Source organism: Dasypus novemcinctus, unplaced genomic scaffold (assembly GCF_030445035.2).
Source record: "Dasypus novemcinctus isolate mDasNov1 unplaced genomic scaffold, mDasNov1.1.hap2 scaffold_183, whole genome shotgun sequence".
NCBI classification, from domain to species: Eukaryota; Metazoa; Chordata; class Mammalia; order Cingulata; family Dasypodidae; genus Dasypus; species Dasypus novemcinctus.
In genome coordinates, this window is record NW_026688166.1 from 458,475 (window position 1) to 471,220 (window position 12,746).

At 44.6% G+C, this 12,746-nt stretch overlaps 1 pseudogene; it reads right to left on the bottom strand.

Annotated features, from left to right (window-relative positions):
• LOC131277613 (protein arginine N-methyltransferase 2-like) overlaps window positions 1-10,183 on the bottom strand; it is an 85,736-nt pseudogene extending 75,553 nt beyond the window's left edge.
• Window positions 10,184-12,746: the final 2,563 nt, after the last annotated feature.

A 12,746-nucleotide genomic window follows, 5' to 3' on the forward strand; every position in this document is an offset into this window, starting at 1 on the left:
GCGAATGGCGATGAGCGTGGGGAGAAGGCTGGGGGGAAAACGCTTGTTCTCATACTCCATAGCCGCCGTGACGTGGTCAATGAGGTTAGTGTATGTGTCCGGGTCCCACAGCTGGCAAGTGGAGAGCCAGGGGTTGAAAGGCAGCAAAAGGTCCCAGTACGTTTGGAACTGCTTTACTGAGACATTCATATGATTGGTGTCTAAAAGGCCGGCAAGGGCCCTAACCTGAGGCGTCTGGCGGGAGGAAAGACGGCCGCCCATGGCGCCGACGGCGGGGCCTAGCGAAGACGGGGGTCCTTACCTTGTGGGCGAGGCGGGTGGGGGTCCGGCCGGGAAGTTGTTGCCCCCACGTTGGACACCAAATGTCGCAGTGTGGGCTCGCCCGGAGGGCCGCTGCAGGGGCGGTGTGGGCTCGGGCAGAGGGCTGCAACACACGGAGGGGCCTTCCGAGAAGGCGCTCCGGGGCCGGCAAGGTGCGGAGGACGCGCGGTAGGAAGAAGACTACCGAGGAGACCAGGATCTGTGCGCAAGTCTGATTTATTCAGGAAGTACAGTGGTTAATATAGGGCGAAGACGGGGGAGGGGCAGGGGGCGTGGCCGGGGGGCGGCAGACGGCTGATAGGTTCGTGCAGGGTGCATCACTGGTTGCGGGCAGAAGACGGGGTAGCCAGGGTTCTCGGCGGCAGCGAGGCGGGGCTGTCATGGCGCGGCGGTGGCCCTCGGGGGAGAGGCGGGGTTAGGCCACCAAGGGGGAAGTGGGTGCAGCTGGGCAGAGGGGCGGGCAGTACGCCCGAACCCCAAGCGGAGGGCCTTAACGCCCGTTCCCGCCACCCGGGTCCGACTCGCACCGGCGCCTGGAGACGAGCTGACCCTTGCTGTCGCCGCGCTCCCACACGGTGCCACCCTACAATGGGCAAAGGACTTGAACAGACATTTCTCCAAAGAAGATATACAAATAGGCAATAAACATATGAAAAGATGTTCACCACTATTAGCCATTGAGAAAATGCAAATCTAAACCACAATAAGATACCATCTCACATCCATGATATTACAATCTGAAAATAACAAGTGTTGAAGAGGATATAGAGAAACTGAAACTCTAGAGCATTGTTAGTGGAATGAAAAATGGTGCAGCAATTGTAGAAAGCAATATATCAAGTCCTCAAAAAGTTAAATACAACATTACCATATGACCTGGTAATTCCACTTCTAGGTATATACCCAAAGGAGTGAAAATAAAGTCTCAAACAAATATTTGTACACTAATGTTTATCATAGCAGTATTCACAATAACCAAAATGTGAAACAACCTGTGTCTATCAACAAATAAATGAATAAACAAAATATAGTACATATACACAATGGAATATTATTCAGTCAGAAGAAAGAATGAAGTTATAAGATATATAGCAACATGGAAGAACACTGAAAACATTAAGCCCAGTGAAATCAACAAGTTATATAAAGACAAATACTATAAGGTATCACTTAAAGGAAATGACTAGAAACAGCAAAATTGCAGAGAAAGAAAACAGATTAGAAGTTACGAGCTCATGGGGATAAAGGTAAGGGAGTATTTGTTTTTAAGAATTAAATGTTTTAAAATAAATTTTTAAAAACAGCAGCATTAAACTCATATATATGTATATATGCAATAAAAAATTACAGAACCAAAAGGAGAACTGGAGAAATCCACAATCATAGTAGAGGTTTAACATATCTTTCTCAGTAATCGATGGAGCAATTGGACAAAAAAAAAAATCAGAAAAGGTGAAGAGGGAAACGGACTTGGCCCAGTGGTTAGGGCGTCCGTCTACCACATGGGAGGTCCGCGGTTCAAACCCCAGGCCTCCTTGACCCGTGTGGAGCTGGCCCATGCGCAGTGCTGATGCGCCGAAGGAGTGCCGCGCCACGCAGGGGTGTCCCCCGCGCAGGGGAGCCCCACGCGCAAGGAGTGCGCCCCGTAAGGAGAGCCGCCCAGCGCGAAAGAAAGTGCAGCCTGCCCAGGAATGGCGCCGCCCACACTTCCCATGCCGCTGACGCCACTGACGACAACAGAAGCGGACAAAGAAACAAGACGCAGCAAATAGACACAGAGAACAGACAACCGGGGCAGGGGGGACATTAAATAAATAAATAAATAAATCTAAAAAAAAAAAAAAAAAGGACCTGCTATAGTTTGCCATGTGGAACTAAAAATATTAGAAAGAAAAGAAAAGGTGAAGAAGATTTAAACAATAATAATAATCTATATGACCTTAATAACAGTTATGAAACACTACACCCAACTATTGCAAAATACATATTCTTTTAAATCCACATGGAATGTTTACCAAAATTGCCCATAAAACTAGGCCATAAAGCAGACTCAGTAAATTTCAAAGGACTGCAACTATACAGAGTCTGTTCTCAGATCAAAACACAATTTAAAAAATGAGTAACAAAAGATAAATAAAAATTTCCAAATATTTGGAAATTAAGAACCACACTTCTAAATAGCCCAGACATTTTCTAGTTATCATTGTGCTATTTCCATAATGTAAATTAGATTTTACAATGGAAATTATGTTTTGCTAAAAAGTAATGAAAATAAAATATATCAAAAAGGATAAAGTGCAGCTTAAGCAGTGATTAGAAGAAAATCTATAGCTTTAAAGATACATTAAAGGACTGTGAGAAGATGGTGATGAACTAACAGGCAGAGTCAAATGTTCTCACGAAAACAATGGAGAAAAAACCAAAAGCTGTCTGAGGGACCTGCTTTGGGGATCAGCAGACCACAACAGTACTACACCACTCCCAGGAGGGTGAGGGACAGAGAGACGAAGAAGCCGAAATGACAAACCTGAGCTACAAAGCCCTGGGGTGGCCAGGAAGAGCTCCTCTCCCCCACCCCCAAATATTAAGCTGGGGTAAAACACTGACCTCACTGCAGCTGATTGAAAGGGGAGCAGACATCTTCCTCCCTGTCAGCTGTTTCAAGGGAAAGGGGAGAGTGAGATCAGGGTGAATTCAGTGAATTCAGCCAGCAGAGACTGCTCTGAATCTCCAATCTGGAGAGTCAACACAGGAACACAGGAAAGCCAAGACATACACCTCTGTGGAAAGGTGTGCTGACTAGTGCCATCTGCTGGCCAGTCTGGAAATTGCATTGACAACAACTGTGCTCTCTGTATCCAACCCCTGGGAGAAAATCTGCACCCCACTAGTGAGTTCCTGGCCTGATATTGAAAACTTTAGCTGGAAAATTTTAAAGACTGAGAATAAGTTGAACCAAATATCAAAGAAGAACTGTGAAAAAAAAAATAGGCAAGAGGGAGAAATTAACCATTAGAGTAAATTTACCAACATATTCAGATGTCTAGACTTCAGCAAAAAAAATAACAAGCCATACTAGGCTTGTTATACAGGAAGAGATGGCCCAGCCAAAAGAACAAACCAAATATCCTGAAGAGATACAGGATTTAATACAATTAGTGATAATCACTCTGTGGGAGGAAGGGCGCCCGGCTTGCCACAGTAGCAAACGGTGCGGCAAGAGGTGATACCGCCTCTGCCCACTGGGCCTAGATAAGGTGACTACGCCTGACTAGGCCTTTGCTGCTAGCGGCTGGCCGGCACCGCCCTCCCCCTTTCTATCTCCCGCCTAGCCCAACATCCGGCCAGCTCTCACTCCCCCTTTCCCCTCCCCTATTCCAAACCTCTCAGCCAGCCCTCTGCCTAGCAACCGCTTACAATCACCTATCAGGAAGCAGTACCCGCCCGCACCTATCAAATCCCTCCACGCAGTCCCTAACCCTATAAAGCTGTGTCCCCTTCCGCAATAAACCGGACTTGCACACAGACCTAGCCGCCCCAGCCGCATCACTCAACGCTCCTAAATCACTTGACAAAATTTAAAGTAAGTATGACTAAAGAAATAAAAGATATTAAGGGAAGCCGATTTGGCCCAACAGATAGGGCATCCACCTACCACATGGAAAGTTCAAGGTTCAAACCCAGGGCCTCCTGACCCATGTGATGAGCTGGGCCACACACAGTTCTGATGCACACAAGGAGTGCCGTGCCATGCAAAGGTGTCCCCCACGTAGGGGAGCCCCACGCACAAGGACTGTACCCCATAAGGAGAGTCGCCTAGCGCAAAAAAAGTGCAGCCTGCCCAGGAATGGTGCCGCACACACGGAGAGGTGGCGTAGCAAGATGACACAACAAAAACAAGACAGATTCTAGGTGTCACTGACAAGAATACAAAGCGGACACAGAAGAACACAAAGCGAATGGACACAGAGAGCAGACAACTGGGGGGGGCAGGGAAGGGGAGAGAAATAAATAAAAAATAAATCTTAAAAAATTTTGAAAAAAGGATATTAAGAAGACAGTGGGAGAGCATAAAGAACAATTCGAAAGCCTGCAAGGAAAAGTAGCAGACCTTATGGGAAAGACACAATGGATGAGATTAAAAATACATTAGAGACACAGAAGAGCAGATTTGAAATTGCCTGAAAACAGAATTAGTGGTTTTGAAGACAGAACATCTAAACTGGAAAAGACAAGGGAATGGGAAAAAAAATGGAACAGAGATTCAGGGAATTGAATGACAATGTGAAACTCACATTACTGGTGTCCCAGAAGGAGAAGAAAATGGAAAAGGGGAAGAAAGAATATTTGAGGAAATAATAACTGAAAACTTCCCAACCCTTAGGAAGGACATAAATATCAATATCCAAGAAGGACAACGCACCCCAAACCAAATAAATCCAAACAGATCTACCCCCAGACACCTACTATTCAGAACGACAAACATCAGAGATAAAGAGGAGTCTGAAAGCAGCAAGAGAAAAGCAAAGCATCATGTACAAGGGAAATTTGATAAGATTAAGTGCAGACTTCTCATCAGAAACCAGAGGTATGAAGAAAGTGGCATGATGTATTTAAGGTACTAAAAGAGAAAAACTGTCAGCCAAGAATTCTGTACCTGGCAAAGCTGTCCTTCAAAAATAAAGGTGAGTGCAAAGTCTTCACAGATAAAAAATGAGAGAATATGTAACCAAAAGACCAGATTTGCAAGACATACTAAAGGGGGTGCTGCAGCCTGAAAGGAAAAAATAAGGGTGAGAGATTTGAAGAGGAGTTTAGAAATGAAGATTAGGAAGGGTAAACTAAAGGATAAGCAGACAGACAATACAATGAAATGACAACATAGAGCCAAAGGACAAAATGGATGAAATAAGTAATGCCTTTACAGTAATAACACTGAATGTTAATGGATTGAACTCCCCAATCAAAAGACTGATAGAATGGATAAAAATATATGAGCCATTGTATTAGTCAGTCAAAGGGGTGCTGATGCAAAGTACCAGAAACCTGCTGGTTTTATAAAGGGTATTTATTTGGGGTAGAAGCTTACAGTTACCAGGCCCTAGAGTCCATCTCAAACTACCATAAGAGGTACTTTCTCACCCAGTCATGTGCCACATGTTGAGCAAGATGGCAGGCGATGTTTGTGATGGTTCAGCCTTCTTCTACCTCTGAAGACTCAGCTTCTTCCAATATCAGTTGTAGGCTGGGATAAGTCTTGTCTCTCTCCTGGGGCTTGTTTCTCACCTAGGTTCAGCTGTAGCTGTAGGCTATCAGGCTCATTCTCTTCCTGGGGCCTCCACTTTGTCTATGGAGTTGTCTTTATTCCTCTGTGTTCTTCTCCTACGTATTTATTTCCCAGGGCTCCAGCATCAAAACCCAAACTCTCTCCTCTGCTGTGTCATTTTCTCTGAGTCCTTGCCCACCAGGGGGCAGGGACTCAACATCCTACTGACGTGGCCAAATCAAAACCCGAATCTTAATCTAATCAAGTGAAAGTGGAACCTCTGACTCTAATACAATCTAATCCACCCAAAGGAATAGACCAGTTTACAAACATAATCCAATACCTATTTTTGCTACAGTCATCTACATGTTGTCTACAAGAGATCTACCTCAGACATAAGGACACAATCAGATTAAAAGTGAAAGGCTGGATGGGAAGTGGATTTGGCTCAACTGATGGAGCATCTGCCTACCATGTGGGAGGTCCAAGGTTCAAACCCAGGGCCTCCTGACCCATGTGGTGAGCTGGCCCATGAGCAGTGCTGATGCATGCAAGGAGTGCCATGCCAGGCAAGGGGTGTCCCCCACATAGGGAAGCCCCACATGCAAGGAGTGCACCCTGCAGTGAGAGCACAGCCTGCCCAGGAGTGGCACCACACACACAGAAAGCTGATGCAGCAAGATGACACCCCGAGGCCACTGACAAAAATGCAAGTGGACACAGAAGAGCATGCAGCAAGCGGACACAGAGAACAGACAACGGGAGGGCAGGGGAAGGGGAGAGAAATAAATAAAAAATAAATCTTTAAAACAAAAAAGTGAAAGGTTAGAAAAAGGCATTCCATGCAAATAGTAACCAAAAAAGAGCTGCAGTAGACCAGATAAATGTAAAATAACATTACAGTATATGGACAATAATTACTCAGTGCAACTGGCAAATTGTTCCTGTGACAGTATTCTGCATTTTTTTTCATACAAAACACACACTTGCTTTTAATTGATGAGGGCTGCAAAAGAGATATACTTTTGGATACTACATTTTCTTTACCCTTTTTTATTCATACTCTTTAAAATAATCTGGATCAATAATGATTTAGCATTATTACTACTAAACAAGATTTTTAGCTCTTCTACCTCATAAAATTATGAGTTGGAAAATTGTTATCTTCCGTAATATTCATTCTAATAAGATGCTAAGAATTCCTAAAAGGAATTTGATTATCTAGAAAGAATTATGGCCTAAATGGAAATTAAATAACTAAAAAATAAACTAATAATTTATTCATTCTTAGAGATTATGTCCAATAGTTAAAACTACAGTATAAAAATTAGTTATGTTATAATTAATTTCTACTATATTAGAATTTTTATTTACAAGTATTTATTGCTATGCCATCTATTTTTATAATTATGTTAAATCTAACCCAGCCTTGCACTCACGTTTAAAATTTGTAACTTCTTTCAGTCTATTTTTCTATTTATTTTACAATTTTACAATAAAGTACTTTTTATCCACTAAAAAAGCCATTGATTATATACTTTGGATAGATTATATGGTATATGACTATATCTCAATCAAACTGCTTAATAAACAAATAAATAGTTGTGTAAGAATAGCCAGAAATAGCAGTTATGTATAGCAGGGGGAGCAGAGAGGTTTAGAGGTGAGGAATTTTGTCTGCTTTTTTATTATTATTATTGAAATAATGAAAACACTTTAATAATGATTCAAGTGACGAATGCACAACTATGTGATTATACCAAATACCACTGATTGTACACTTTGGATGAATTGTATGATGTATTGTATGACAAGGACTTTGTTAAATGGATAAGAAACTGCTTTACCAGCGCAGGCCCCATAAATGGAACCCCAGATGACTTTGATGTTTTGGGGTATCCTAAAGACTTCCAGGACATTGTCTACAACTCCAACTCTGAATTTCATGTGCAACCCTAACCAACACTGCAATTCCTCTGCCTCACCATTCTGTGAACCACCTTCCAATGTCTGGCACACCCTTGCTCAGTAGCGATGTTCACTTTATTCACACACTCGAGCCACGAGAACTGAATTTACCTGTGGGTCCTTTGTGGTGCCATCGCCTGGATTTGCCATAGTTTTGTAAGGCTCTCCTCATAGCTGCCGCCTTTAGAGCTCCATTCTCCCCTCTACTATAAAAAGAGAAAGAGCTTGTTACCCTGCTTAATAATTAAATTCATTTAACTCTAAGTCCATGATAAAGGCCCTCTACCAAAAGAAACAAAATACAAGTGTGTGAAGAATGATGTAAAAATGAAATTTATAATCACAACTCTTTACAGAAACAATTAAAACTAAAAATTATGAACTGCAAATAATGTGTATCTTCTTCACAAGACTGTTAATCTTATCCTCTTGCTGAAAACTGTTAGTTTCTATAAGATCTCCGTGTTGATTTAAAACAATAGATGTCAATTCTTTTCTTGGAACTCTAAAAGTTTTAATTCAAATTTAATTTCCCAATCTAGAGCAATAAATCTTTCTACTAATGGGTAACCATTGGTCATTTTCCAGAGGCTTTCCTTCCTATTCTCAAGTCTTATTTTTCCAGTGATAATGTAATCAGAACTTGGTCTTGAGATGAATGTGGGGTTTTTTCAATTGCACAGCAATTGTGTTTAAAATGGGTGCTTTGCTTCCAAATTAAGACCTAATACTTATTTTTGTGACATTTGCAATTAAACGTCCGTATTAACTTATACACACTGCATTTTTCATTGGGACAACATTCTATCATTCATATAAACACCTTTCAGTGGTATTTTTTAAATGAATCTTTAAGGTCCTTGTTTTATTTCTTTTCCTCAATTCTGTTGAAACGTGGTGACCATAAACTGAACGTGGTTCAGGCTGAGCCATTGTGATTTTCTTCCAACGTGGCCGAGGATTAGCAAAGACGAGGTAACCGTATGGTGAGGCAGGCATGAGAAGCAGGGCTGGGACCCCACCAGGCAATGAGCAAACTCAAACCCGAGCAGGGTCAAGCAGGAGGCCCAGCCCCTCCTGAAGGCCAGGCCCCTCTGGCTTGGAGGCTGGTTTTCTCAGTCTCTGTTCCAAGAGCCAGTGGTTGTGAAGCAGTGACAAGGCCAAGACTTTACCTGCTTCGTATACAGGGATTCTACCAAAGATTTCCTTTGAACACTGCAAAAAAGGCTTAAAAGTTACCAGTGGAACTGCCCATCATCAAATTTGATCAAGGTAATTAAGAAGTTTTTCTGGGCTGGGACCCACAAGGTACAAATACTCTGCTCTCCTCACCTTCTGGGCATGTTCCAAGGTCGGCAAGGTCTGGGGACTTGCCCTGTCCAATGAAATGTGGACAGAAGCACAAGAGACACAGGGGAAACTTTACAAAGTCAGTGGGTGGTTTCCATGGAGATGGACCCCACGCAGAGCGCTTGCCAGCCCAGACATGGAGCCCAAGGGAAACTGAGCTCAAGGTGTCAAGGTGCAGGCTGTTTGTTCCTGCAGCTTAACCCGATTAGAGTGAAAGAAACCTCTGTTTTTTGAGGCCACATCTCAGCGATTTAGGCTTGTTCTCTGCAGGATAATCAGCCCATCCCAACTGGCACAGAAACATATCTCTATTGTTTTCAGCCACTGAAATTTCTGGAACTGCTTGTTTCTGTACCAAGATTCTCACTGAACACAGACTGCTCATAACCTACCTGGGGTCATAAGATAAACTTACAAAAAGTTAAACAACATGACAAGAAAATTCCAGAGAGGCCACAAGGTTATTTATTCCTTTGAATTCTAAGAGTCTAGAGGGAAAAACAACCAAGGAAACCAGAGAAATGATAAAATGCGAGCTCGGTCTTAGGGGTCGGGGGGGGGGGGGCGGGGAGAGGGAACTCTAGGCGGGTAAATACGGAGGGGGCCGGCAAGAAGAGAACATCGGAAGAGACTTGATCCCGGAAGGTCGGTCACTGAATCGACTCACAGACGAAGCAAACCAGGGGAAGTTTCGGAGCCCCGAGGCAGGCGCGGCGCGCGGGACGCACGAGGAGCAGCGCCTCCGCAGAGCCCGCCTCCACCCGGCCCGGGGTGCGGGGTGCCGAGCCCCAAGGAGGGGGAGGGGGAGAAGGGCGCGGCGGAAACGGGGAGGGGGGGTGAAGGGGGAGGGAGGGTGGGGGGCGAGTGGCCAGAGGAGTAGGGCAAGGGGGGAGGAAAAAGTAGGCGGGCGACAGGGAGGGCGTGGCTGCGGGGAGTGGGCGTGGCCCGAGGAGGGAAGGCGTGGCTGCAGGGAGTGGGCGTGGCCTGGAAGATTGGGGCGCAGCTCGAATGGGGCGTGGCCGGAAGAGAGGCCTGGACACCGGGGCCGCGGCGGGGTAGAGCGTCGGTCTTCCGCCTCCTGGCGCCCGGCCCGCTCCCTGAGGCACGCGAGGACCTCAGGGCGAAAACCCTGCCCTGGCATGTCGGCCTCTCGCGGGCCCCGCCGCCCCGTTCGCCCGACAGGGAGACCTACCTCGCCGGGTTGCTCCTCTGAGTCACACCGCCGGGTAGGAAGGAGTACGGGGTAGACCCGAGCCGCGGCCCCGCCCTCCGCCTGCGCAGGCGCAGTACATGCAGTCCGTCGCGGAGACGTCGCGGCGCTGGCGCACTCCTCGAGTCCCGCCCCCTCGGCCCTCGGCCCCGCCCACCTCCGCGGTCTCGGGCGCGCTCGTGGGGTCCCGAACGGGCGTGGTGGGGATCGCGGGGAGTATAAATGGGGCGGGGGCATCGGGGAGCCTCTTGCTGTCCTTTAGGCCGCCCGCGCGCCTTTCTCTCCGCCTGGCCATCGGAAGTAAAGTGGCTACGTGTGTTCAGCCAAGGGGAAGTTTGAGATTAAAATAAAGAAGGCCACGTCCGCGCCCGTTATGGTGTGGAAGGGGGCGTCCTGAGGTCCCCAAAGGGCAACAAAAAGAGCTGCCTCGACCGCGGCGGAGACGCTTCCGCGGGGCTGAGCAGGGATCTCTGCTGCGGGACGAGGAGGCGGGGGCTGGCACGTGGGTCGGGAAGGAGAAGCGCCTCCGAGGGCGAGGCCACAACCTGGGCAGAGCGCAAGGCAGAGGGACCCCGGCCCACTCCAGAGAGGACTCGCAGCGGGTCCACCCTCAGGCTCTGCCAGGTGTCCAGGGGGTCGGGTGGGAAGCCAAGGAGCTAGGCCGAGACGTCCACGAGGCAGAAGTCGTCTGCCCTTGAGTCTTGGAAGACTGACCAGGCTCTGGCCGCACGTGGGCTGAGTCCCCCGTGGGCTGAGTCCCCAGGAGCCCCTCAGTGCCCCAAGGGGGCGGCCTCACTGGAGAAGATACCATTTGAAACATTGCTACACCTGTAAGAGGCAGAAAATGTGAGCCACAATAGAGAGGAACAACAGAAGTTAGCGACAAGGACCTTAAAATTAGGAAAACTGACAAGTTAGAATCTTTAAGGAAAAGTTGGACAAAAAGGATAAAATGGAAAATTTACATAGAATGTTGGGATATATATTTTTTAATCAAGTGAACAATCTACGACTGAAAAGTAATACAATGTCTAAAAGGACAAACACATTGGATGACTTTAACAGCAGGCTAGACCTGGCAGGAGGAGCAATGAACCCCAAACGTGAAGAATTTATTTACAGGCACACCTCGGAGATGCTGTGGGTTCTGTTCCAGACCACTACAATAAAGTGAATATCTCAGTGAGTCACAAATTTTTTGATTTCCCAGTGCATGTGAAAATTACGTTTATACTGTACTGTAGTATTTTAAGTGCAATAGCATTTATGTCTACATATATATCTGTATATATAGACATAATTAAAATGAGACATGAGATAAGGAGACACTATTGGAAAAATGGCACTGATAGACTTGCTTGACTAAGGGTTGCTACAAACCTTCAATTTGTAATAAATGCAATATCTGTAAAGCACAAAAAAATGCAATAAAACGAGGTAGGCTCGTATCTGACCTGTAGCACTGAGATAAAAGGAACAGTAAAATGAATAGTGTAAGAGATTATGTAAGAAATAATCAGAAAGCTTAATGTATGAGTTATTGGAGATGTGAAAAGAGAAAGAGTGATTGGAGTACAAGGAATAGCTGAAGAGAAAATAGATGAGAATTTTTCTAAGCTCAGTAAAATCTAAGAATTTATACAAAGAAAACCACACATAGTCACATCATAGTAAAACTAAAATGTTCTTTTGGTAATTGTAACAAATCCACTGCTAACGCAAGATGTTAATATGGGAACTCTGTTTTATACATGATTTTTCTGTAAACCTACAACTTCTCTAATTAAAACAAACAAACAAAACGCTTGCTGCCCTTTGTTTCAATGAAGTTGAGTTCTACCCTCTCTTCCCTGGAAGGGAAGGTACGAATAAATTCATCTTTGCCTGCTTAAAATTAAAAAGTCAATGAGAATATTGTAAAAGCAGTCAAAAGTAAAGGATACATTACTTTTATTTTTTAACTTATTTTGTTTTTATTTTTTATCTTTTTTGTTGTTTACTTTTGTTTTTCCTCATTTTTTTACTTTTTTTTTACCTTTTTCTTTTGTTTTTTTATCTTTTTTTAACTTTTTTTTTTTTTTATCATTGGGATACATCACTTTTCAAAAGCAGCAAGACCACTGTCTGGTTTGGCAGCAGTTATGTAAACCAGAAGATAATTAAATTATACCTTTGAAGCATTAAAAAAAACTACCCTTCTATAAATCTAAACTGAATAAAAGTATCCACCACAAATGAAGGCAAAGTAAATTCATTTTCAGATAAGTCAGAGAATCTGACACCAGCAAATGGCACTTAAGAATAGCTGAAAAGTCCTTTCACCTGAAGTAAAATAATCTCCAATGGAAGGACAAAATTGCAGGAAGGAAAGAGTACTAGAATGCATAAGCAAATGGATAAATGGTTTTAAAGTTTTTGCTTAAAGCAGCAATAATAATGACTTGTGGGCTGTACAGCATGTAGAGGTCTTGCCTTGACAACAGCAGTGCAAAGGGCAAGAGGGGAGTAAATGAGTTAAACTATTGTAAGGTGCTGTACCCTTATTAGGACACAGTAAAAGTGTTGTACTTGCATCAGGGAGAAGCAAATAGGCCAAGGGAGCATACTGAAATCTCCAAGGTAACAATAAAA